This window comes from Bactrocera dorsalis, chromosome 2, assembly GCF_023373825.1.
Source record: "Bactrocera dorsalis isolate Fly_Bdor chromosome 2, ASM2337382v1, whole genome shotgun sequence".
NCBI lineage: Eukaryota > Metazoa > Arthropoda > Insecta > Diptera > Tephritidae > Bactrocera > Bactrocera dorsalis.
The window spans coordinates 98642534-98666159 of NC_064304.1; positions in this window are offsets into that span (position 1 = coordinate 98642534).

The window sequence follows — 23626 nt, forward strand, 5'->3', positions numbered from 1 at the left end:
ATAGGCAATCACCCGGCAGGTACGATCCTCAAGTGTTTTAAGCAGGTCGTTAACGACTAGGATCCATAGAAGAGGAGAGAGAACTCCACTCTTTGGGGTACCCCTAGTACATTTCGTGTGTTACACCATTCCGTTTCAATCACTCTGTCACACAAAAGACTAAGAATGAGGTGTTTGAGGTTTAATTCAACCTCACGACCGTCTATAGCAGTAACGACTGGCTCCGTCAGGACTATGTTGAAAGCTCCCTCAATATCAAGGAAGGTCCCACCAACATTATCCTTAATCCTAATGGTTTCCTCATGTCATGACAGGATAGTATGCAGGGCAGTACTCTCGGAATGCGGCTCCTTAGCAAACTTCTTTATTTATCAGGATATCTTCACGAAATTTGGTATAGAACATTTTTCAAGGCAGCGCTGTAACCTCCGAAAGAACTGTTCAGATCGAGCTACTATAGTATAAGACTGCTATACAAACTGTAGATTTTTCGTAACGAAATCAATTACCTACATACTATTGAACTAAATATTCCGTAAGTCGAAAAATAACAAAAATTTCCAAATAAAATACTTCCAGACCAACTTTGATGGTTTGGCTTCTATCACCACGCCAAACCAATATCCGTATGCCAAAAACACATAAGTACTTAATGCATTCATATTGTTATATGAAATCAATTTCACGAAGTACACACAAATTCGATCTTATCGCTTAGCTTCCTGTGTGCCTGTGGCGGCGCTCACATGTTGCAACACATCAAGCTAAAGTCTCGTTAATCTGATTAACACAATCGGCGCTCAGACAATACCAACCGCTGCCAGAGACATCTCTGTGGCCACCCAACAGTGCACGCATGCATAGAAGAAGATGATGAGAGTGCCGCGCAAAAACAAATGCAAACACTCATATCAATCAAGGATTTCTCGCATCACGGACCATCGATGCAATCACGATAAGAAACGCATCGATTTCAATTTCAAAAAGGTCAGTGACTTCAAAAAGAGCGACATATGTATGCATTTTTAGTTTGTTGAATTGTATATGTGGCACATACGGGGCGGGTTGATAAGTATTTAGCTTACTAAAGCAGAACGAGAATTATAGAAAAACTTCGGTTTCTTACTCAATTTAGTCTTCGTTTAGCACGATATATTTGACCCAGCGATGCTCCAACTTACTTCAAACGTCTAAAAAATATGTGTTATGGAGGTCTGTAAAGCAGGTCTTCTTATTTTCTTCTTCTTAAATTTTTGAGGCAAAAAATATACATATAACAGCACATCGGAGAATACGGTCCACGGAGCAGCAGTTCGTAGCTGCATTCAACTAATTTGGCCGTAGCGTTGGCGGATGTAGGAATTGGTGCTTCCAAAGCTCTTCTGTTAGGTGAAGTTAGGTTAAGACGCCGATTCTAACAGGGATTTCACTTGGACAGCTTAGAACGCCGGTCCTTTATGGTACCTAAAACTCTCACATATTATATATAATCATATGACCGTCACAAATCGACAAAGCGCTTCGAGTCTAACACAAATTTGTTGAGGCGACTAATGTCAGACTGTGTTTTCTGCTTCGCTGAAGATAAGACCATCGAGATACTTTAACCTCAGTCTTGCAAAAGCTGGACAATGGGGGAGAAGGTCCCAGAATATTTTTAGGTCATCCCCTGCCATACAACTTCGACAACTAGAAGTCTAGACCACCCAGATTTTTAGGCTTACCGCATGGATGCCTATTGGACAGTATAGAGTAAGAACCCTACGATTGTGGCAGCTCTTAGCTTTGTACAAATCTGGTCGAAGTTATAGAAATAAATACCAATGCACTTTCTCGAATCTTTTTTCGATTTTTTTATACTTACGATCCAGTTATTTGCCCATATCTGCATGTGTCTGTGCAGCTTTTCCTATCCCTTCCGCAGTACAATTTGTCACAAATATAACGCTCACCGATTTGGCAAATTACTTTCCGCTTAAAGGTGATGGCAATTCATTCACGTGACTCGTCGCGACCGCGCATGTGCAGCTGATTGCATAACTCTATAATACACAACGCGCATGTTTGGCGCACATACTCGTACCACACAAGTGAATGTGTGTGTGTGATAAATAGCGCATGCGTGTCAGCGTGTTGCTGCACTAATATCCACTATTGCCATTGCCATTGCCGGCTAATATCTCTAATGCTTTCAAGCAATGCCATTGCGTTTCCACAATCTTTTGGTCATAAAACAACTTAAGCAGCCGTAGAAGACACTTTATTTTAACTGCGTGCGGCAAATCCTTGTAAAAATGTATGTAACAACATGGAAATATATGTGCGTACATAACTAGCCGAGTGCAATGTCAAAGCTGCAATTGCAAGTGGTCTATGATGGTGTCTAAGAATAGCGCTCTGACTGGCGGTAAGTCAACAAAACTGGAACGCCAAAAATGGCAGAGCACAGCTAATCCAAAACGCACAGCCAAATGTACATACATATATACTATGCAAAAAAAATAAGTTTGGCGCTCTTGCAGAACGACAAATATACTAACAAACCGCTGATCAACAAGTTGCAGACACCACCGTCGCAGCGATGGACCCACTACTGCCACCACTGGCTGGGCAGCGGGCGCAAATGTTAGAATTAACCGATATAAAACAAGCATTGCCGTGTGATAACTGACAAAGCAACATGGAAAACTAATTTATTTTCGCATGTGAAATGTCAGCTTTCCGCCAAGATAGTTAGTACAGGAAGTCAAGACCGTAGCATCGCTCGACGCCCTGCTGCACAGTGGGTTTGAAGACAGCAAAAAGGTTGTTGAATTACAATATTTTTCACCATTGTATGTCAATTATTTTATATGAAGTGGGCATTTCTCAACCCCTCGGGAAATTAATTTCATGAACAAGTCTATATAATTTCAACGTTGCGAGTTTTAACGATGCGCAGATCTGTCCCCGTGTCTGGATCTCATGCACTTTGACTTCATACCGAAACACTTGGATCATGAAGTCGCCAAACCGAACGCTGGCGGCTCCATCTCTGCCCATATACCGATGAGGGAGTTGTGTGTGGAAAGAAGACGTTGAAGGAGTGCGGCAGTGAGCTTTTTTGCGGAGGTCAAAGCTTGGCGGGAAGCTTGGTGCAAGAGTTTACATTCAGGAGCTTTCTACTAACTCCAATTTCAGACATCCTGCCGCCTTTAAGGTAGCAGTAGATTTGCTATTCCGAAGTGCAGCCTCTTTCAGGGAAGTGACTATTCACTCAGATAACTTAGCGGCGATAATAATATTGAACTCATTTATAGTGCGATCATTGTTGGTCGAGAAGTGCCAAACCTCGTTATCAATAGCATAGATTTTCTTTGTGATAAGATTGGTATGGATGCCGGGCAATAGCGGAATCGCAGGATATTGCACAGCTGATGGGCTAGCAAGGAAAGGCATCCTAGAGCCGCTATCGGTAGAATGGGAGCGGGTTGGTGCTTCCGTATCCTCTGGTTTTCAACTATCGGGACATGCGCTGTCGAAAAAGCCTCGTTGCCCAAGATTTAACGCAAAAGATCTAGTGATCTCTTTGGACTTAATAAGGCTACCTTCTCCCTAGTTTTGGGACTTTTAACAGGCTGTTATCCTATTGGCGTCCATGCTGTAAGGTTGGCGATCTTACAAGACGTCATTTGCAGTAGCTGTATTGAAGAAGATGAGGTGGAAACAACTAAACACTTCCTGTTTGGCTGTTCCGCTTTTGGGAGGTCAAGACTTGAATACTTGGGGCGCATACCTTTAGACATCCCACCGAACTGGCGGTAGTTGAAATTAAGCGCCTGTACAAATTTGCATTGGCTGCTAAGTGTTTTGCTAATTTCGATCACAAAAGTTATTCTTTTCTATGGCTTCACAAAAGACTAGATATGGCAGTCTATGTGCGATCTTCGATCAGCCATCTAACCCAACCTAACCTGGCTCTTGACAGAGTTCTTCCAATTAGAGAACAGATTTTCGAAACAATTCTCTTAGGGTTTCATCAAAGATAGTAAAGAAATGCCTTGATCTCTTGGTGAGTCTAATAAACTCTTTCGCAATGGGTTCGATGATATAGTGATATTCCTGGTAACTGAGAAGCAGAATAACAGTTCAGAACAGGCACCCTCCTACACTTGCATGCCGGAAAAGAGGTAATTTATTTGGATTTAACGATTTGTATACCCTTTTATGCTATAAGACATAAACCTGTGAAGGATCATAACCTCAGAATCGTTGAAGTTTCGTGTAAAGGGATTCCATAAAGGTCACGTGCGAATATCGGAAGTCCTGTACCAATTTCAGTTTAAGTTCTCACAAAAATTAAAGGGTTCACTGTGCGGCGGTGGAGTTGCTGCTGTTGGTGGTGGTGGCGACCGCTGCTGCAGCGTCAGATTAGAGTGATCAGCAGTCAAGGTGGTATTTGCCCGCCGACCGGTACTTGGCATCACTTACATGGCAGTGGTGTGTTTGTGTGGAATTGCAAGTCATCTAATGTATAACTGTGTGGATTCCTAATGAAAGTGCAATGCGCAATATTATGCCAATAACAGCAAATACAACAAGATCGGCTATAAACACTTTGACATCAAATAGAGTTGCTGTTGTTGTTCCAACATTGTGACAGTGTAAACAAGCGAGAAAATTATTTAAGTGGCCCCACTTATGAGTACACCACACACACACATACGCACACATGCATATGTCGTGGCGTCTTGTTGCATGCGACATGTCTGCTTGGATATGTCCGCGCAGAATCGCTCGCCAGCTGCACCATTGACGCATTCCTTCGTGAGCGCAAGCGTATCGGCGATTGTGTAATATGGAAGTGGAAAGGCACTTGGCGTAGATTAGTTGACTCTACTTGAGTTTAAACCCATCTGAATGCAACTTATGTACATCTGCCGAGATGTAGGCTCGCAGTTCTGTTGGAGTGTAAATGGCACTGCCATATTTCATGTCTTAATTAAATGCCTGGCAAATGCAACTCTGTGTGTGAAGTGACATCTCTTGCCATTTCTTCGCTCGATTCGCAACGCGTGCGATAAGATTAAACATTTTATTGGCAGATTTGTGACATGATTTCCAAATGGCTTTTAAAGCTTAAGCTTTTAAGGAAGACATTTGACTGCAGTAACATGATTCGGCAAATAGTCGCTCAAAATGCTCAAGCACTTAGAATTTAAATGGAATTTAGGTGAAATATAATATGTACGCATACAAAGTTGGTGTAGGATAGAAGAAAAGATAAGGAATTGTATACATTTCTATCAAATCGTTATACAAGGTGCGTTTCAAAGTAAACAGGACTTTTTGAATCTAGTGCCCCCTGGTGGCGCCATGTATATGTCGACTGGTGCGTTAGAATTAGCTATTTTTATCAATTTTCCAGTGAGAATTTCATTTCTATTGGAAGTGAAGTTATTGCGTTTTAAGTGTCAGTATGTTTGTGTTATCGGTGCGAAAATGAGCTCGAGCAAAGAGCCAAATTTATTTTATTTTAAAATTGGTAAAACCGGTTGGTTTAAAATTGGATCGTGCAAAAAGCTGTATTGAAGCAGAAGGAGACTATTTTGAATAAAATAAATTGATTTTGCCGAAAAAACCTTTTGTTCTTTTTTTATGTCTTGTTTACCTTGGAACACACCTTGTAGTTGGATATTTTATGCACGTAAACATAATATAATCGAGCACACAAGCAGTTTGTGAATTGAGGCAACTGTGGGAAGCTGTTAGAAACGGTCCTCTGGAATGGATGGATTGACATGATAAACAGGAAGACAACTTTAAAATGCTTATATAAACCGCAGGTTGCTTGCAGATTGAGGAATTTCAGTCTGAAAAATGCTGGACAGAGCTCTTGAGAGATAATACGCCTTCATCTCATCTTCAAGCTCTTGCGTGTAAATACATTATATAAAATGTAGTTCTTTGGTGGCCGTCTTTGGTGGCCGTCCGTTGAAGAGTTTCCTATTAAAGTCATAGTACTTAGCCATTACAATCAGCTTTTGTACGACATCGATATCCTTTAGGCCCAGAGTAGATTGCTGGACATCTACTGAACTAAGTACTTACCTTTACCTTTAACAAAGTCCTTCTCCATTGTTCGGCCTTAGCAAGGCTGGTTGAATCATCTCGGTAGTCATACCTTCGGTGAATACGGAGGCATAGCCCTAGAGCTGTCCGCCACGTAAAAAACGGCTCCAATAAGAAGAAAAAAACAGCCTCGAATGAGAGTTTTTATAGGGTTTAAGCCCGTAAGCGGTGTCTACGCCAATAAAGAAGAAGACATTTGCCGACTTAACGAATTTATGACATGCTCAAAGTGCTTTGTCGATTTGTGAGGGTCTTATGATCAACTATATAGGCTTTTTAGGTGTCACAACGTACCGGGGTTGTATGCTGTCCAAGTGAGATCGCTATCAGGATCTATCTCTTGACGTAATCTAACTTCTGAATGGTTAGAAAACTCGAAATTCTATAAATACTGGTGTTTCCAGTTCACATTGTAGGTCTAAACGATTATGGTTTCCCTGGGCTTATGTCCAAAAGTTTTAGACTCCACAGGTAAACTTTTGTTTGCGTCTTAAACCAGGAAAGAATTTTAGTTAGAAACTCTTTGTATTTTATTTAGTGGTAGACACTATTTCTTGACCGCTCTAATTCCGCGTCTTCACTACTCACCTTTATACTTTCTCGTCAAACAATACATCTGAGCTTGGAACTAGCTTGGTAAGCCTCTTTAAGCCAACTAAACTTCACTTTCTTGTTTCTATTTTGATACGAGTATAAGCGTCACACACGAAAAAATTCCACATTTTACTAGATCAAGCCAGACCGGATGTGAGGTGTCACAACAAGCGCCGATCATGCGCACGCACATCCAGTTGGCATATTCACGTGTCCGCGTAAATGCACCAGCACAAATATGCATACTTGTAGAATATGAAAATGTTTAGAAATTTATTATCGCACACGCTGTCACATTATTGACATTGCTGGCATGAACTCAAGAACCTGGGCACTAATGCGGGCTCCTTTAAACTTGACCAGTTGGCTGGCAACACAGCCTGTCTATATAACGAAAAAAGTAGCGCGCTCGCACGCTATGTAGGCAATATGAAGAAGTGACTCAATAGGGGATTAGGCGCTAATATGTCACTGCCGCGAAGGTGTTTGCGCGCCGCGTTGCACACTTTTATAAGCAGCGTTGAGTGAGCGCGTGAGGATGCGCATGATATACATTATACTACTTTGTGGTAATTTATGGCACCTCCTTCGCTGAATACGCCACAAACAGGATCAATGAAAGCCTGTTTATCAGCGCGCAACAACAATAAATAAACAAAAGCCGCAGATTCGCAAGTAGAAGGCGCGCTTCACACCTTCACGCCTATTATACGTCGCTATAATTGGCTGAAGCGTGATGTAGTGATGCGACAGCGGCACTTCAGATATCGCCAGCAACGGACAACAACTGCGCACAACCGCGCTGGAATAAGCGCTTCAGGCTGTGAACGTTTCAATCTTGCCACAATAAGCATTATTGATCAGCAACTAACAAGCATTACACTCTGTTGTTGGCGCTTTCAATTTCTTCGTTTTTGCGAGCGAGCGCAGTAAAAGCAAGGCGCGCTGCCATTGATCTTGAAACATATTTTGTTGCGTACGCTGCTATGCATGCTATTGTTCAACATGTTGCTGGCGATTGCGGCGCGTTAACAACAACAATATCCTTACACGTGCTTATGGTTGCGTTTGAAAGGTGCGCCTGTGCGCGTACCGAACGCTCACGGCCAACAGCAAAATGATCTATCAGAAAATCTAATGCCACTGACCGCGCAGCGTTTAAACGTTTTACTCCACCTTTTCGTAGTAATTTTTCAACTGGCTTTGGCGCTAAGTTGCCAACAACAAACCGCATGCCACAACAATGACGTGTAGTGCAGCAATCATAACAATCGGTGCAACACCTGCAGCACAATTCGCACCTCCGTCAAGCAGCGCCACAGACGGTGCCATCAACGCGCGGCTGCCGTCATCATCGACAGCGCCTTGCCACCACTGATTATGGGGTAATAAATAATAAACAATTTAACAACATCAACGTGATTTGTTGCATTATGCCGACCAACAACAACAAGAACAATGATTGCTGTGTAGCGTAGCATATGGGCCAGCGCCCCTCTGTGGCAAACATTTTTAATTTAATTTCTGCTTTAACACCAATAAAAACACGACTGTGTTAAGCGTTCATACAATTCTCATGCGCCGCCTCGCGCTGTATCGCGGCATGCGTCTTCATTATAAATTACCACATTAATTTGATAATCTTTGGCGATCCTCCAAAGCGCTGCTGTACTGCACTTGATCCACAACCAAAAGAAGTTGCCCGGCCCTTTATGCGAAAGACTTTGAACGCGCGCCCTTCTTGTACTTAGTCCATATAGTGCGCGGTTAATGAAGTCATAAGGCGCCGAACATGTTGCGCGTGCGCACAAGAAAACATCGCAAATAAACACAGCCATTTACGCGTCTCACCCTACAGAGATGATCGTGTTTTGGCGCTTGTTTCTCACGTAGTTTTGTGAACATGTACATTGTATAAATCTCTACGCTGTGGCTTGAAGTGGTTCAATGAATATGTGAAGATCAGATCAATTTCGATATAACTTTGCAGGGAATGTGTTATATTTGATCTATGTCTTATGTTCCAGGGCCTATATTATTTGAGTTTGAGTAAGTCAGCAGTTTCGCTTTAACATTTTGTAGTCAATTCAGAGGGTCTTACCAAGCCGTACCGTTCCCAAGACAGTCGGGTCTACTTAACCGGAATGGGCTCCAGGCCAGGATCGTCAACCGTTCCTCCAAATTACTTCAGGTATCTTTTCTGCTGCTACAACAGTAGTTCTTAAAACGGTCGTAACCGAATCACGCTGAGCCAGCTCAAGTGTTGGCCAAGGCAGGAACGACAAACAAGAATGCTTTGACGGCTTTTAAGAAGTGTTTGAAGAGTTTGGCAGGGAATCATATACTGAGAGCTGCTTCCCTATGGCCAAAGTCTTAATGTGAAATTTAATTCTGCAATACCAAAAGACTTGAAAGAAAACTGTGACTCCCATAACTCCATTACTACTACTTCAGCTTTCGTACTGCCATTCTAGGGGTATTACGGAATTTCTTTATTCAGACACACACACACTTATGAAGCGCTTTTTAACATTCATCTACATACATACGTGCAACATGAATTCAACAGCTAGCGTAGGTTGCTGTAATTCTGTCCGGCGGCGTCTGTTAAACCGCTTGTCATTTATCGATGTGGATTTATGTCTCGACTTAACAATTTACACTGCAATCATGGAACACTTTTCATTTTGACACGTTCTCCTGCGCTTATCGCAAAGTGCGCTTGACTGACTAACTGCCCAACTGACTGACTTGATTGCACCGCGCTTACCCCAGCTCAGGCATTTAATAGATATCCATCCTACCAGCGACAGCAACAGCAACTAACCTACTCATAACACATGTGAGCAGCGCACCACACACACATATACACGCATACTTACCACAAGCGAATGGCCGCGTAGTGCATGAGGTGTGAGCGCAAGCGGTCGTTCGATATGCTCGACTTGGCTTGTTCCGTAATTATGTAAATTCTGTTTAATGGCTGTTAAGATACTTTCATACTTGCACGAGCACTTCCTGAAGGTTAACGCCATCGTGTGTTTGGGAAAAATGGAAGCTGTGTAAAATAATGTGAGATTGTGCGGAGATTAAAAGTGGCGGCATGCCACAGTTGGGACTTTTTGTAGTGTCCGTTTTTTCACATCCATCGAATTAGAGCGCACTAGCCTGAATAAGTGTGAAGAAATTTGTGGCAGTTAATTTTATGACTTGAGTGTTTGATGGTCAATGGATTTCTCTCCTTCATGTCGCACGAAATATAAAAAAAAACATATTTTATTGCCAGGGAAGAACTTGTTGTATCTTCCGCTCATTATTATGCTAATGATTCTAGATTTATGGGCCTTTAGCTATGCCTAAACCAAATCAGTGAAATCTCGAGCTCCTAATAAATCTAAAAGAAGAGTGAGAAAAGCAATTGAAGCTTTGATCAGGCGGTATGAGCTTGATTTTTACGATTTTTTTACGATTAGGTGCTGTAATATGCAAAAGTGTTAAGTGTAATGGGCCACTTACAGGCGATAACCTTAAAACAAATTTTGAGAGTATGATCTCTCTTTATCTTCTGCTTTATTTTGTTGTACAAGCTTAGTAAATCTAGTCGGCTGATAAGTTCCGACGTATTAACTGTTATATACATTGTCCTATCAAGGTGTAGGATACTTTGACAAAACGACAAATTTTTAGTTTAGTCAGTGTAAGGACTTTACTATTTCGAAAACAAGACTAATAAGACAAGAATATCTCCTCTTATCAAACAAACAGTCATCACATTCACGACTTGGCTCCCACGTCACTTTTGACAGTCATAACTTCTTGGCCCAAAATTAACACCAACAACAATGTCAGCCTCGAAATCCAACACAGAACAACTCTTGCCAACAGGTGCTACTTCGGACTGAGTAGGCAATTGAGAAGTAAAATCCTGTCTCGACAAACAAAGGCCAAACTGCAAGTCCCTCATCCTTCCTGTGCTGGTACATGGTGTAGAGACATGGACGATGACAACATCCGATGAATCGACGTTACGAGTTTTCGAGAAAAAGGTTCTGCGGAAGATTTGTAGCCCTTTGCGTATTGACAACGTCCATAAGCGGCGTCTACTCCAATAAAGAAGAAGTTTAGAACGACGAGTTTAATCGATTTAGCCATGTCCATCGGCCTGTTCGTCTGACTAAGTCAATAACCTTTATTTACATTAGGGTTCATTGACACTTTTGTTTACTTTTTATAACGTCAACGAACTTTTTCTTTCCATTTAGCTAAATCCACAACCTTTTTTTACATTTTTCCAAGTCAACAACCCTTGTTGTTGGCCAGGTGGGAGTCACCTTGTGAGAGAGGTCACCTCGTGGCTTTCAAATCACATCACATCGAGGCGCGAGAGTCAGCTAAGCAAAGGCCAGGCTAGTGCTTGCTTTTCTTTTATAGAGCCACTTGGCAGCCTGGTGGGCGTTCTTATAATATTTCAGCTGAGAAAATTTAGTAGTAGCTTCAGAATATAGATTAAACTTATTAGAGGGCGTGGCAGTGATCAGATTACGCCCATCTACGAACTCGAAATTTGTTAGAACTAAGGAACCCACATACCAAGTTTCATCGATATATATCAATTTATTCTAAATTTACAGCTTGCATGGACAGACGGACAGACAGACAATCACCCGGATTTCAACTTTTCGCGTCATCCTGATCATTTATATATATATAACCCTATATACTTTGTTTAGTTTTTGGTGATATGTACAACCCTTAGGTGATCAAAACTATTATACTTGTACAACAGGTGGCATGAAAGCAAAAATATCTCAACTGCCACAGTACGAAGCACCTTTATTTTCATTAGTTTCTAAACATCAGTTAATAAATTAATGGTTCAATGAAGTTAACAGACTTGTCCCCAGACGTAATTTACGAGTTATTTTATTTCCATATGTACTTCAACATATAAATATAAATACCTACATATATACACTGTTAAAAATATCCCAGGTCATTAAAGTGCAAGGGGTAATTGGTAGGCGCTGCACAAGGGGAGCTAATGCTTCTTCACATACAACTCATATGTACATATGTATGTCATAAGTATTGACAACAACAACAGTACCTTTAATAAGCACGTGATTTGTGGCCACAATTTGGTTGGCCCTGACCAAGGGTAATAATTTCTATAACACTGATTGTGCTCGAGAATAGAAGAAAACCACTGCCCTTCTATCGGCACACCCGGCGTTACAGCTGAAGCACTTAACCACGAGTACTTATTCGCTGTTGCTGCGCTCACGTAATCACGGCTGACACTCGGAGGCGCTGTTGAAATTTGATCCTTTCGATTTCACTTCATAATTGCAGCCATACTGATCGTCGCACATACTCACACACACTTAAGCATGCGTATGTTGTATGTCGTAAATAGTGGGTGCCCGATATTGAGGAGCATTGGCCTTGCACAAGCGGTTCTCTCTTGCGCACACTGATTGCCCTGTCGGCTCTATCTAATTGGCTTGACGTTTATTATTCGTTCACCCGGCAATTGCTACTTGTACTACGTGTATCCATGTCGGAAATCATGCCAGTGATTCGAGTATTAAGTGCCTGAAACACTTGGCGAGGGTGCTCTGCTTCGTTGGGGGATTACTGATGGTGGGGTTGTGCTGCTCTTTCGGGTTTCAATTAAAATCCACTTAAGTTGGCAAATGTCAAACAAACGTTGGTAGGGAGTAAAAGGAAATCATGTTTCAAATCATGTTTGTTTGAAAAGTTAATTGGTGGCTTAATGGGAGTGTAAGAGGCATAATTGACTGAACGAAATCGGATACATTATACTGGGGAATAGTTTTTCTACTTTACATTAAAATTCCTAAGACTTTAAAATGAAACTGTTCTCTAATGGGTTTGAACAATTTTGTTGCTCTTTTTGTATTTGAAATCTGGTATTTTCGAAAATTTTAACGTTAGCTTTTGAATTGGTAATTTCAACATATCAAAGCTAAAGATGTCTGAAATGCTAAAACTTATCTTCGTGGATGATAGTTTATTTGAAACATAAATGAGCTCTCAAAAATCCATACTAAAACTCAGTGTAAACCGCTCCATTGAATAGTGAGTGCGTAGATTGTCATCACGATACTCTAAACGGAATCGCTGCTAAACTGGAATAAGCTCTGGTTATACCCTGAACAGAGTGTATTAAGTTTGCCACGAGGAAACGTTGAAGACGCTATAAAAAAAAAAAATATATATATATATAACGGGTGATTTTTTTGAGGTTAGGATTTTCATGCATTAGTATTTGACAGATCACGTGGGATTTCAGACATGGTGTCAAAGAGAAAGATGCTCAGTATGCTTTGACATTTCATCATGAATAGACTTACTAACGAGCAACGCTTGCAAATCATTGAATTTTATTACCAAAATCAGTGTTCGGTTCGAAATGTGTTTATCGACAAATTTTGTTCAGCGATGAGGCTCATTTCTGGTTGAATGGCTACGTAAATAAGCAAAATTGCCGCATTTGGGGTGAAGAGCAACCAGAAGCCGTTCAAGAACTGCCCATGCATCCCGAAAAATGCACTGTTTGGTGTGGTTTGTACGCTGGTGGAATCATTGGACCGTATTTTTTCAAAGATGCTGTTGGACGCAACGTTACGGTGAATGGCGATCGCTATCGTTCGATGCTAGCAAACTTTTTGTTGCCAAAAATGGAAGAACTGAACTTGGTTGACATGTGGTTTCAACAAGATGGCGCTACATGCCACACAGTTCGCGATTCTATGGCCATTTTGAGGGAAAACTTCGGACAACAATTCATCTCAAGAAATGGACCCGTAAGTTGGCCACCAAGATCATGCGATTTAACGCCTTTAGACTATTTTTTGTGGGGCTACGTCAAGTCTAAAGTCTACAGAAATAAGCCAGCAACTATTCCAGCTTTGGAAGACAACATTTCCGAAGAAATTCGGGCTATTCCGGCCGAAATGCTCGAAAAAGTTGCCCAAAATTGGACTTTCCGAATGGACCACCTAAGACGCAGCCGCGGTCAACATTTAAATGAAATTATCTTCAAAAAGTAAATGTCATGAACCAATCTAACGTTTCAAATAAAGAACCGATGAGATTTTGCAAATTTTATGCGTTTTTTTTAAAAAAAAAGTTATCAAGCTCTTAAAAAATCACCCTATATATATATAAATGATCAGCATGTGGAGCTAAGTCGGTTCAGCCATGTCCGTCTGCTCGTCTGTACTATATATACGCGACTAGTCCACAGTGTTTGAGATACCGATTGGAAATTTTGCATTTGTCCTCTCTCGAAGATGCGGCTTTGTTCTAACCGCTGATATCGGTTCACTGTAGCACAAAGCTGCTGTACAAACTGATCAAAATGATCTTTGGCATGACTTGTTGTCTAAAACAAAGTTGAAATCTCCGAAGAAATTATTCAGATCAGAACACTAAAGCACATAGTTGCCAAACAAACTGAATGAATCAATTGCTTTCTTCATTTGAAGAGAAATATTCATGAAATTTGGGATGAGGTATTATCCAAAGTAACGGTGTAATCTTCCAAGAAATGGTTCTGATCGGGTGACTAGTGTATATCGCTGCCATAAAAACTAACCGTTACAAATCAAATCCTTATAAGGAATATTTTGTATTTCTGAAGAGTATTTAGCTTATGTCTATTTTCATACAGCTTCTCCAAATAGCGTCTGGTAAGACTCTCACGCCTTTCGGGCAATGGCCTATTAGAATCCCACAACTAAAGAGTGACTAGCCTTACTGAGAGCAAAGAGCTCATTAGATCTCTAGCGACAGAGTTTGTACCAAAGTAACAGTGTATGTGCCGATGTTGACCTAGCGCTGGTTAGCTCACGTGAAGCCCAGCTATTTATTAATAGAACACACGAGGAGACGGAACCACCGACCCGCTAGTCACCCTACCTTTCTAGCGCATTAGCTTTACAGTTTCCTGCTATTCCACTATGGCCTGGCACCCATACTAGTCTTATCACAAAGTGAACGCACTGTTAATGAATTCAAGGCTAGTATGGCCGCCCTGCTATTGGAGTGGATGATCACTTCTCTGAAGGAGGTTGCACTCCGGAACAGCCAATCTACCGATACGTTAATGGCTGAAACCTCGTCTTAGAACCGTCTATCACCGGTAAGTGCGCAAAGGCTCTTTCTCTGAGTCAGAATTTGGTTTGGCGACTCCATGATTATTTGAAGCAGAAAAAAATGCGAAGAGAGTCAATTTGGCGATATTCCAACAAGATCAGCGAAAACTTTCCATTTTGCAATAAAAGTAATGCCCTTAAATAATGACGACATGTTTTCAGTGGATATCACGTAAATCGTGCGAATGCTAAGCGACAGATAGGACAACAGTCATAAAGGAAATTAATTTAATGGCATATTCAATCAGCGCAGAGTGAGCACAAAATCATACGCTCTCATTACTATGCAAGAGCTTCACCCGATTCCACATAATATATACATTATTGGCATTCAAATTCGAGCTGAGCGCACAAATCAAACAATTTATGTGTTATTATTGGCCATAACCATAATAATAAGCGTTTAATGTGTAATTGAAAGTGATTTGTGTACATCAAAGCACGTTATTCGACACACACACAGACACATATTTACATATGTATGTATGTCAATAGGATCAAAAAATAAAGAACACAGATCGCTTGAGCCTTAGCGAAATTGAAATCTTATTTGCATGAGAGAATTTTAATTAACTCCCGACCAAAAACTGCTGTACATACATTCATAAATGGCCAGCGATGCCCGAGCAACGACATTTCGTGGTAAAATATGGGCGCTAAGGCAGCAAGCATCTGCCATTAGAAGTAATTGCCGTCGACGCTGGAATGGCGCGTACGTGTTCCAACACAAAGAGGGAACAGCTATCGATGCCATTTCAATCTCTTTGAGGACAAGAAAGAAATTACAGATTTTTTTCGGAATTTGCTTTCCAGAGTTTGAATATATGAATTTTTATTTGTTACTTTTGAGAATCGTGATTTCCTTATTAGCAAATAATATCCATTATTCCAATTAATATCTCTCTTTGAACGTGAATGGAGAAGATGTTGAGTAAGGGAGGAGGATACCTACACAACCTATACCGAGGGGTTCAACCTAAACAGCTTAGTAGGGGAGGTATACTTCAAGCCTCTTGAAATCTCTCTCTCTCTCTCTCTATCCGTCTTTGAAACTTAGCTGGTATCTTTCCAGCAAAAGTACTAGGCATAGAGAAGGTTTGTGAATAAATACGGGCGGATGCAGAAATCCACCTGTTCTTAAACTGGGTCCGGTTGCTGGAACATTTTCGGCAAGGAAAAAGAAGAAGAAGGAAAAAAAATATTTTGTAGCTCATTGAAAACCCTGTTTTTTATTCGAAAACAAAAAAATAATTTGAATTTTGAGCATCTGGTTTAGTTTTTTTGATTCGCTGGTGAGCAATGCTTGCCGAATCAAGGACTGCTTATATAACAATCATATATACCAGAGTTTTAAACTGAATGAAATTGCTCCACATATTGTGGAGACTTGCAATGCTTTTTCTCATTTGTTTGTAAAACCTTCATCATCTACTGTGCGCCTTAATTTCATCATCCGTCGGTTCTAACATCTGTTGCGCAGTTACGGCGGCGCGTCTGCGTATCCATTACGTGGTTTTAACTTTAGTGAGCCTATTTTTATTTAACTGTATTATGTTTATTGTGCTTGCCGACATTTATTTATTTATTTTACACCAACCGTCTGCGCATGCGTCTGGCGGTGGGTTCATTATTTGCTTCTTTTCACCCTTCTTCCGCCTTTGTTTGATTTGTTCGCCCTCGAAAGGCTCTAATAAAAATAAATCAAAGAGTCAATGTTAGCGTTGGCGTCATCATCAACACCACCAATAATTGTGGAATGAGGTATTGTCGTATTAATGCTCGCAAAGGCCACCATTATCACTGCAGCTGACGGCAACGGACCGACACAATGTCACACCATACCAACACCACACAATGGCCAATCATTTGGTATCGGAATTTAAATGTTTCGTTTATAAAGCAGTTCTGGCGAATTGATTGTAATAATTCCGACAGATAACGACTTCGACTTTTTTGTTATTCCTCTTTACACACTTACATACATACGGCACAAACACGGCTTTTTATATTCTCTCGTACCTTATCATGAGTAATGCCAACTTTGAGGTTAAGGTTGACTAAAGAAAGCACGACGACTCTTCGGAGTATAACTTTGGCTTATATACATATAAGTACTTAGTTGCATGCATACATACAAACGTATTGATGTAAATATATAAGTATAAACTTGCATGTGTTTGTGCGTTTACGGATCAGTGATCTTGGCCTCGTTGGTGCAGAGCTTTTGGGGTTCGTGTGTATGTGGCGGCCGCGTCGCGTCACTTCGTATCAATCGATTTGAATGGTGTTGGCTTATTCACAATAAATCTCCCAAATTATTATCGTACTTATTTAATCAGATTTATGTTCATTTAAGATGTTTTATTAGCTTTCAGTGAACTAACTTAATTTAAACGTTCGTGGCCGCCGTTCGTGTGGGTGTAGTCTTTTATGGAAATATGCTTTGTTAACAACTCAATACTGTACTTTTGAGATACTCGATAATTTCTGGAGATTTATTTGATACAAATAGTGTTTTATTACTCAACCTAATCTTATTTTTCGTCTTTAGCTGGAATTATCACAGTTATAAATAAAGTTATTCAAACAGTTTCTTGAGATTCTCAAGCCGATGTTACATAAATTGTCATTTATGTGTATATGTTTGAATATGTGAAAAAAAAAATCGTATTTCCTTAAACATTTTATTAATTTCAAGGTTTTTATGACAAATTTACATTTCTTCGAAGAGTTAAACTTAAAACACCCATCAAAAAATATTCAGGTTATCCGGACATACTCTCTAACTCTAACTGACGTCGAAAATTTTAAAAATATTGTAATTATATAATGAAACGAAATTTCATACATTATTGAAAGAACATATAAGTATGTACACTGTGACTCTGACTCGTAAATTGGGTAAAAGATATTTCAAAAAAATTTATTTTGCCAAGTTGGTAGGACTGTCCTTAATTGCTGTGCCAAATAATTAACCAGTTTGTTTACAGCAGCTGCTTAAGTCGGTACACCTCACTAGTGCATTGTGAGTAGAGGTCTTTTTCTTCCTCTGCTTTCCACGGCAGGTACTTTGTGGAATACTTTCTGAGCTGGAGTGTTTTCGTCCATTCGCACGACATGATCTAGGTAGCGTAGTCGCTGTCTTTTAATTCGCTGAACTATGTCAATGTCGTCGCATATCTCATAGAGCTTCCATCGAATGCGATATCCGCCGCGGCCAATGCGCAAAGATCATAAATCCACCACTACCACTATAGAGAAAGCAGAACTAACGGCCGTTGTTGAGTCCAATGATATCGATATCATCGGCGTACGCCCGCAGCTGTACACTCTTATAGAAGATTTTACCTTTTCTATTCAGCTCTGCAGCTCGAATTATTTTCTCCAGCAGTAGATTGAAGAAGTCGCACGAAAAGGAGTCGATTGTCTGAAAACTCGTTCGGTATCGAACGGATCAGAGAAGTCCTTCTCGATCCGGATGGAGCTTTTGGTATTGCTCAATACAGCCGTATAAGTTTTGCGGGGATACCAAAATTCAGACATCGCGGCATAAAGGCAGCTCTTTTTCGTGCTGGTGACTTCGGTGGTGCGTGTCAATTCTCTTTTCCAGAGTCTTTTCCAAGTTTGGCGCATGGTGAATATCTTGTCTGTTGTTGATTTTCCAGGCCTAAAGCCAATTTTAAAGCGATGTTGAGGATGTTTATCTCACGGTAGTTGGCGTAGAACAAGCTCTTCATAGCCATGCATTTCGACCTTTCTGATTTTTTGCCTGCAAATGGATCTCGCTTCCCTCTTCAACTATCGGTATCTGTCCCATCCCGCACGTGTTGTGGTCGATTGGAACGTTTGCGAGGTAGGCAGTCTATTTTCTCTGCACTACGACTCTCATTGTACCAGCTGTTCTTTTGCATTTTCCGAAAACAAATGATTTCGTTAGCAGCAGTACGTAAGGAACTTGAAATGCTTCTTTATATACAAACCTCAAACTATATCCTATAGCTTTCATTTCTCATTACTTGCAAACTTTTGAGTTTTCTTAAGCTTCATTGAAGAGACGCCGAGGGTTTCTATGAGTTAGATAAGAACCTCTACAACTGTAATTTTGCTAAGTGCACCGTGAGCAAGTTTCTTCTAAGAGTAAGAATATTTTCATCGAACCTCTACTATTTCTTACTCTAATAACGAGTAATATCCGAAAATTTCTTGTTGCCTATTTCTATTAAAGGTTTCCGAATTGAAACAGTTTCCTAAACCTTTCAAATCAGCTTCAAAGACCGTTGTAATTATAAGCTTAATATTTTCCTAGATTCATAATGTCAAAAAGTCTATTATGTTCAGAAATATCATTATAGCTCGAAGACTTTTATGTTTTGAAATCTATCCATAAAGATCTGAGGACTCTCAACTGTCTAAGAGTGCTGAAACGAGCCTATGGATGGTGTGTCGACAGTGTGGAAAATCCAAGTCACATATTGCGTTTGCATTATTGCATCGCCTGAGGTTTTAAAATTGTTAATTAAAATCTATAATCTTCTGTTTTAGAGCTTCATCTAGTGTAATGTTCAAGTGTATTGTTGACTGTGGTATAATAACTTCGAAATACAAACCTTAAAATAAATACATAAAGGGGTCAATCTTATCTATAGATCGGTGATTCGTAAAGCACTTAACAAATATTCGAATATGCAGCCACCCCCAAAAGACTAAATAAAGCTTCATTACACTATTCCACCTACTTTTAGCACCCAGACAATACAAGTCCCCGCCGTTCCTCACACATCTCTCACACAAAAGCGACCGTTGCCACTTTAGGATGAGGTTCATTGGAGTCGCAGTAATTCGTGTCATCGTCATCGTCATTATCATTACATATTATTGAATGCTCGTTTCTGCAGCAGAAGAATACAAAGTTATTTGTAGAATGCTAGAATTATTATACACTCAGCGCTGCCAGCCACAAAGCGTGTTGAATTAGTTAATAGCAAACGTTTGAATTAATATCGGGGGCGCGCATTCATCATCACGCACCAAAACATTTACTTAAATACATATGTACATACATATAAAAATGGAAAGGCGTTGTTGCTTACAATGCAGCAATTGCATTTTCTGCGGAATGCGGCATCTATTCGTGGAAACACAGGCGCTAAATGGCCATATGTGGCATGGTCACACGCACTGCAACGTTTCACGGCATTTTGGTGGCACATTCGGTGGCAAGCGCAATTTATGTAACTCATTAGCGGCTCAAACATTCACTCACTCACTCATTCGCTCGCTGCCTGGTTGCGGCACTTCTGGCAGACGACAGCAGTGGTAGCGTCCACAGCTGCCTGACAAGCCTTTCGTTTGTGGCCACTGTATAGTATGTATACGTATTATAAATATATTTATATTATGTGTGGGAAATGCTCTTGATTTTATATTTAACTGCGCTTGCAGCTTGTTGAATGAAAGATGAATGATTGGTGGCCACAACGAATTTGTTTGCCACTCTTTAAAAATTTTTTTGAACTTCTATAAAAACGACTGCATTTTTGAAATGTATACATATATGTACGTATGTGTGTTTGTTTGTTGGGCTTATTGCACAATACTTGGGCGTTAGAAACTTGAATGCTTTTCGTTGTTTTTTAGCAACTTGCTGATGGATGAACGCACATTTTTAGTTGCATGCGCAGGGTTAAGGTCCGAAGCTGCAACATTTTTGACTTTCATACATACAGCATTGAAGAGCTTGCCCAGCTGAATTTCAAAAATAGAGCAAATGAGGCAATTCCAGTGAAAAATCAGACTTTAAGTAGTCCTCGACATACTTATTTGTATCTATATATGTATGAATGCAGCAATTCATAACAATAACATTGTAATTTGTTCGAATGAATGATATATTTATTAACTTCAACTTTTTTTGGTTTACAAAATCATATTATTATGAATAACAAATGTTTCTTTAAACAAAAAATTTTGGTATAAGCGAGCGTTCCGAAAGCATATGTCGACCGATCTTAATCAAATTTAGTATGTGACATTCTTTTGATATTTTTATGTTAAAGTGTAAAAATACAAATACAACAAAAATTGTACAAGTCTCTAGGTACCGATTATTTGGATACCAGTACCTATAGTTGATTTTGAAATTCAGAGAGATGTCTGTGTACTGTAAATGGATTGAATCGGGTCAAAATTTGCCTTAGCCCCCATATGCCTAATATAAAGATTTTCGAACTTCCGGGTGACTTTACGCCGCATATATCGGTCAATATGTGAGTTATCTTTATGAAATAGAGATTTTGCTTATAACGGTGCATATTTGTGCTTGGAATGAATAAAATTGGGTAAAAACTCGCCCTGGACTCCATATACATATACAAATTTTAAAGATGGGAGTGCCCCCGCCTTAAATGGTTTATTTTACATATACTCCAAACCGTTTGATATAAAAGAACCAAATTTGCTGAAAAGAAGTAGTTTCAGCACCTCTTTCTACAAATATAATATTGGTAAAATCAGATAGTAACCAAGCCCTTCCCTATATGATGGTATAAATGCGCCACAAGCATTAAATTATTACAACCAAAATGATAGTGAAGAGATAGGTGCAGGTGGCAAAATTGGACAATCGGCGTGGCCCAGCTCACCTGCAGGAACTTTTTAACCAATTTCAAACAAAAGGTGTGTGAGGCTACCCACGTTCCTTCGACAAAATCGGAATGAATTTGCGATTTATATCTCTTTAACTGTTACCTTAGCAGCGTTGGAAATATTTCATGCTTCAACAACTAGTAGAAACTTGTAAAATTCTATAGATCAGTAGTATTTTATGTCTTGATAACGTTTACCTTCTCTACCTGTACCTTCAACCTTAATGTAGCGTTGAACTGTTTAGTCGAAGAGACCGAAATCCATGTCGTCGTCTTTTTCTTCCCATCCTCTTCCTTCTTTTCCACAGCAGCAGTAGCATATTTTTTTCATTTTGTTGTCGAATTAGTTATAAAAAACTGACATTAATTTATATATTATTGCATGTTCTGCTAACGGCATTCTGAGACATGTACTTATTTAGTCCGAACAGAGAGATCAAAGGGACCGCAGAAACGAACCTGTTTTATTTATTCTACGCAAATATTACTATTTATTTATAATAAAAGTACATTTTAATAAAATACGCTGAATAATTTCATGTCATTTTAGAACAAGCCGCGTGTGCAAGGCGCCACTTGAAGCTTATAGGAAGTGATTTAGCTTACCAATAAGCACTTGATCAGCCAAGCGATCTAGCTACCTGTGCCTCGCTTTCGATCAGGTGTAAAAATATTACGCGGTTATTGCGATACCATGATAAATGGTCCAGTTATTTGTTTCTCATTACAATTTCATTAAACATAATTTATTAAAGGCGCGCAAACAACTGACTTTTACAAGCAACCAACCCAAATACTCCGGTCTATTTGATACGCACGCCTGCTACTTACGGCAAATACTGCAAATATTTACCGTTACAATTTTGTATGCAAAGTGTTGCATGGTTTTGCATAACAAATGGCAATTCGATGCTCAAATCACGATTAATGTGAAACGTTAAATCTCCGCCTTCAACGCGATAGCGACACACATACAAACAAACAGCGTGTATATTATATATAATATATAATATATAGTATATATAGTATATATAGTATATATAGTATATATAGTATATATAGTATATATATAGTTACATATATAAATCTTTTGGTTGTGATAAGTAAAAAGTAAACAAAGTTGACAACTCGTAGACATGAGCTCATTAATACTAATATGCATGGCAGATCTTAAGCCGGCCACTTAATTAGCGCCATTAGAATTGTTTCAGGTAGATTAGGAAATAATAAATATTTAATTAATTAAATATGAAACTAGAAAATTGCTCGCATATTAAATATTAAATGTTGAAAAGCGCAATTACGATCATGGCGGTGATTTATCATAACGCTGAACGAGTTGTGCATTCATATCTGCATACAGATATACATACATATCTACATGTATGGCTATTAAATGTAAGGGTGTAGCGGGTGAGACGCCTATTATTGGTTTAGAATATACTTAAGCTGTTAATTTATTAAATTAAAATAAATAGTAGAATTATTTGCATACACGCATACGCACAGTGGTGTAAAATGCTAAAGTAGAGCGATAAAATGTAAAATTCCTTTACTTTTGTCAGTTTTTGTTGATTGTAGTCAGGCTTTTGTTCATATCAGAAAAAAATTTTATTTATTTTTCATTTAAATATTATAAACTATGTTAATGAAGGAGGGCAAGACAAAATATACCCTGTCATCGAACAAACAGTCTTCGCATTCGCGACTAAGCTCCCACGTTGACAGTCATAACTTCGAAGTCGTAGATAATTTCGTTTATGTTGGAACCAGTAGAAAGGTTTTGCTGAAGATCTATAGTCCATAAGTATATAAGGCGGAAGGTTGAGGCGGTTAAGCTAACCTAACCTAAAATTTTATTGAATTTCGGTCAAAAACTCAGTTAATACTTGAACAGCACATTACTGCAAGTATAACCCATATTGTGTATAAGCAAAGCACACTGTGTCGCAGCCCGCTTGGCTTGAGCCAAAATGCATTTTCGCCACCAAGGCGCCACAACAGTTGGCGGAGAATTCATCGATGTCTTAGAAAGCTGTAGTCATTTCAATAAAATCAGTGCGAATGTCAAATGTTTTTAATTTTCAGTGCCAC